This window comes from Nicrophorus vespilloides, unplaced genomic scaffold, assembly GCF_001412225.1.
Source record: "Nicrophorus vespilloides isolate i.1.1-1 unplaced genomic scaffold, Nicve_v1.0, whole genome shotgun sequence".
Taxonomy (NCBI): domain Eukaryota; kingdom Metazoa; phylum Arthropoda; class Insecta; order Coleoptera; family Silphidae; genus Nicrophorus; species Nicrophorus vespilloides.
In genome coordinates this window covers 5,789-11,576 of record NW_017100114.1, presented here as the reverse complement: position 1 = coordinate 11,576, position 5,788 = coordinate 5,789, and positions in this window count along the sequence as shown.

Below are 5,788 nucleotides of genomic sequence, written 5' to 3'. Positions count from 1 at the left end.
ATCCTCAAGTAGTTTGTTTGCGACACCGATTTGCTCTGCTGTTTCCTCACAGAAAATTGGATTATCCTCAACAGGATGATCATATACTTCTTCTTCTAATTCATCCTTAAGTGATTTATTTGCGACAACCCTTAGCTCTACTATTTCCTCGTTGCAAATAGGATTATCCTCATTTTCATCTTTTGATTCATCGTCAAGTAATTTATATACGACAACGCTTAGCTGTAGTAAAATAGGATGATCATTATCAGCATGATCATCATCAGGATTATCATATTGTTCTATTTCATCATTAATTCGTTTATTTGCGATATCACTTGAATCTACTATTTCGTCATATACAATAGGATTATCATCAACGCGATATTTAAATTTCTCTTCTACTAATTGTTTGGCATTTTGTTTGGCTGAGACACCACTTATATCCTCCGTATCTTCATTAGAACTGGAATTATAACCGTCATGCACACACTCATATATCAAGTTATCTAGCATAAGATCAATCTCCATCCATAATTCATCGAAATCAATAGGAACTTCTTGCCTCACTAGGACACCGCTTGGATTCACCGTATTCTCACCTAAAAAAATAGAATTATTATCATATGTCTCTTTTCTTCTGCTTATCATTATACATAATTCATTTGGGCTGTAAGGAACATCACTTCTAGCTCTAGTGCAATTTGGATCAACAGTATCCTCATACAATGGGGCTTCAGATTTGTCGTCTTTGATCTCCTCGTCCATCTTAAATTCTTCATTTGTAAAACTCATTTTGATAACTATGCTTCTCCAAACACTGAATGCAAGTAATGACAATGACAGAACACTTGTCAAGTTGTCCGTAGTTCACATAACCATAGTGAATGTCACTTAGCAAAAACAAATTTTAAAAAGTCTATAATAAACTATTATATAATAATAAATAATTAAATGAAAGAAATGGATATTTTTAATAAATCTTATGAACATTTAATTGAGTCACCTAGTTAACGTAAACAATGCAATACGCGCATGTCATGAGCGCATGACAACGTTAAAATATCAGTTTAGACAGATTAGATCAGTTATTTCCAACCTTTTTTGTACCATGCCCCACCCAAGCCTTTCTAAAATTCTTATATTCCTATGTAACATATATATAATACACCATACGGTTAAACTCTAGACGTGTCCATTTTCGAATTGCCTTCCTTGACAATTAAATTGTCCCCTTGTGGTGCGTGGGGCTCACGTTTGGAAACACTGGGTTATATAATTACCATAATAATTCACTATAATATGTTATATGAAAATTATACTGTTTGGTTTTGGCAATGATAACATTATGTTGCAAGTAGAAAAACCTGAAGAACTAGTCTGTTAATTTTGACCGAATTTTCTATCCGAGTCTTCATTCTCGGAGGGTCTAAGGAAGTGGTGCTCAGAACTTTCCGACGTCAGAGACTCACGCTCAGTCGGACGTTCAAGATTTCTTTATTACTGCTATTAGTGCACGATCGTCATCCCGACATGTTACAATCTTTAATATAAATTAATACGAGATATCAGTGCAAGACGCAGAGTGGACAAATCTCCTCGAAAACAGCGCCCGAAAGAAAATAAACAAACCTATTCTCGCTTTCTCGACAAATTTTAACGATAAGTATTAACTGTTCTGCGTATTTTTAGGAAATGAAAATCTTTAAAAAGATGTACAAATATTGAAACAGTTATTTAAAAATGTGTATAGAGTATAAGCTTTTATAATCTTTATAAATATTTCTTTAAAATATAAACTTTAATTTCAAAATATTTCATATTTCTAGTTCAATTGTCCTGTCCTGTCCTGTTTGGTCGACGGAACCATACAGTTGTCGGTAGTTAGAGTCCTGGATAAGAGAAGATGCTTCAAGGTGAATCTCAACAAATCGCAACTGACGAAACTCTGGAACGTTCAAGAACGAACAAGTTCAAGTTTAAATATTTTGTATTTATATATAAGAATTACAGTTATATAAGGTTTGGTATGGTGTCGCCATACAACAAACACTAAACACCTAACTATGTATTTATATAAACTGTATTTTTAATATTTTCTCGTCATCTTACATGCCCTATCCATTTTATACTGTCACATTGCAAAACTCAGATCAAAAAGGTTGCCAAATAGATTTTAGCATTAGTTATCTCATTCAATAATTAATTATTTTTTATTCTTAGACTCATAAAAATGAAACTATAAAGTATTAAATAGAAATAAGATGGCTATTTCATTTACATATAGTCCTATTACAGGAACGTAGAGGTAACGACCAATGCCGATTCGAGGGCGTGGCAAGAGAGAGGCCGTTATGGCCACAAAATTTTATGATATACTAATACTAAATCTTTAAAAATTCGGCAGAAATACATAAGCAACAATACTTCTGTCAAATTATTATAACTTCCTATATTAAATATCCCTGGCTGAAAGTTTTCGATCGACAACACTTTGGTTGATTGCTATTTGCACTTCGTCGTTTCTCATCAAGAAAACGATTTTTAAGAAAATCCTTTTTAATTTTTTTTTCCAAAATCTCAGTTAATTTTTTTAATTCAACACTAATAAAGGTTGAGTTGGCTACCAACCCTTTCAGCTTATGTAATTTACTTTCCAAGTCTGTTTTAAGATAACTCGAAATCATTTTAGTTTTTCATGAATGTCAGGAATAATAATATTTGAATAACTATAGAAATAATTTAAAAAATCCATTTTATAAAATGAATTTATTCGGTGCAGACCAATTCAAAAAAAATTATAATAAAATTTCAATTTTTGTTTTAAAAATCTTTATTAATCTAAAATATAAATATACAAAATATATAGTCTCTGCAGCTTAAAATGTATACAATGAACCACAAATAACTTCATTATATATAATACTTGAAAATTGTTAAAAAATATGTGATGAAGTATTTATTTTTTTTATTGTTCCATACAATCTACTGCTTCTTTGATATATTAAGTTGTATATGATGTCCTTTGTGAACTTAATTTAACTTCTTGTTCTACTTGGGAATATCTAAAAAATATATTAAATAATTAGTTATTCAACTAATATAAGAAATTATACCTTCATCCGAGGAACGATCGGCTACTCATGTAAACAAAAAGAAATCATTGATATTATATTATATAATGTAATATTGGCGTTTGCTTTAAAATACATACATTTTTCTTGATCAATGGGTATTTCTTCCTTGTCAAGAGTGACTATATCAATTGAAAATAATAAAAAAAAGAAAATATAATGGCATTATTTTTATTAAATTTATTTACCTGTAAGCGTACATTCTACTTGGTTAGGTGCAGCTGATGTACTTGGGCTAGGCTGATCAACTTCTGTTGTTCCAACTAAAAGTAAGTATATATAATATCATTATTGTTCTTATATTAACTAGTTACTTGTAAAAGAATCTTCGCAGAGTCTTGACACATTTTCGGGAGATTTGACTACATCACTGGATTCATCTACATCAACAAGCAAACAATTAAAAAAAATGTTTAGTAAAAGCATACATTCTTACTTTTCTTCTCTCTGGTATTCTTATATATATTTGGCGTTCGTACAAATTCTAGAAAAATAAAAAATATATTTCTTCTATTCGAAATTACTTTATACTTACTTCTGGGAGTTTTCGCCTTTCTTCTATGAATACGACCCTGATTGTCTGAAATATATTTACTTGTAGAAGGACTAGAATTCCTTTTTGACATGAGACTTTCAGAATCTGTAAATTAACCATATTGTATTAAAAATCAATGTTAGTTACGTGGTTCATTCATCTTACTTTTGGGGTAGGGAACCTTGAAGACGTCATCACTTTCTACTACGAGAAAAAAGATATTTTTTAACTAATGCAAGAAAATGATATAATAATTAAATTACCATAACTTGATGAAGATTGAACAGGCGTTGCAGGTCTTGGTACCAGGTAAATTCTGACTGGTCCAGGATTTATACTCTCTGATCCAGGATTATTTGTCATTAGTCCAGAATTCATTCTCATTTCCAGAATATATTGTATATTCGCAACTATAAACATATAGATATTATACACGATTGTTACATAAAGTGGTTTATTTAGAATTACCTTCAAAAAAGTGTCTTATCTCCTCCATTTGTAAAGACATAATAGCTAGAAATATGGAAACATATTTAAAATTATGATCTTATTTGTTTTTTTCTTTTAAACTTAATACTAAATTTAATTCAGCTCAGTTAATAAAATCATTCGTAAAGTATTACTTAATAATACATACCCATTTGATGTTCAGTCACAGGTGATGGCATTGTATTAGGTTGTGATTGAATTGTATCACTTTGTGTTGTCCTATTTCCTATATATATAATCCTTAAGTTTCGATTCTTTACTAGAAAAATCAAAATCACATTAGTTTTCTGCTTAATTGTAAAATACATATGAAGATGAATGATTATAAACACATTATTTTTAGACTCACGTTCCTTCATTTTACAAATTGGAACCTTCGGCGCCAGATTTATAGTTCCTATAAATATAATGTTATAAATATATATAGTATGTATACATACTAAAGCAGAGGTTCTTAACTGGGGGCCGCGGAAGTATTTAGGTATTTAATATTATTACTAGATTTTTTTAAATGTTGGTATCTTTGCAAACTGGATTGCAAAACATTCTTATTAAATTTATCTAAGCAAGAAATAAACTACGATTTTAACTCTTTGAGGAGCGCTGGGGCAGTATTTTAATTTAAGTGGTTAAGAACCAATGTACTATAGTATAATAAAGAAATAAACTTACTTCCTCGTACAATATCACGTTGCGTAAATAAACCAATTCTTCTTTCCTACAAGTAAAAATAAGTAATATTTAAATTGATATGGAAAATTTATATAATGTTTAGAACAAATCGAAATACCTTAAGATGATATTGTTTTGCACGAAATTTAATACTCGTGAATTGTCTAATCTCATCATCTTTGATTAATGTGCTTGTAGAAGCTCCATCAGCTGACGAAGGTTCATACTCTGTGCGATCCAATTGCATTAATTGTTTTTCAACTGTATCTAGAAAATTATGTTATGGATCATGTCAACGTCTATATCAAACAAATACTCTTACTTGTGTTTTCTTGGGAAATCGATTGTTCCTCAGCCATTTTTAGCAAAACAGACAGCTAACTTGGATACAACTAAATGTCGAAAGCTATTGCAGCTTTATTACAAAATCATTTATAGGTACGAAATTTGAAGTAAATAAAGTCCACCACTATGTCACAATCAAACTAAGCAAATAAGTAGATATAAACTCAGTAATCCAAAAAAAAAGGAACAAAAAAGCAACACTTTCAATTTGTACGGCAATAACTGCTTCAACATTTGACAGATTATGTAATATCGCCTTCTCCAGTAAGGAAGAACTGCTGGAATCAAAAGTTTGTTCGTCATATTAAATATAAGGCATTCCTTTCTTATTCAGAAATTTTCATGAAAGATTTTTTTTTTTCATACTAATTAATATTTTATAATTGATATGAAAAAAATGTAAATTAAAAAAATTAAGTTGATTATAATTAAAATGGAAATAATTTGATATCAATATGCGCAAGCCACTTAAGTTACTTGCGCAGCCAGCAGTAATCAAACAAATCCTGCGGACGACAAATTATTTTACATTTTTTCACAATTTGCAGGAAACTCATAATTTATAATGAAAAAATGAATGGAGATGCAAGTTTTGACCTGCTGAACAGATATGTTTGCTTAGTTACCAAACATT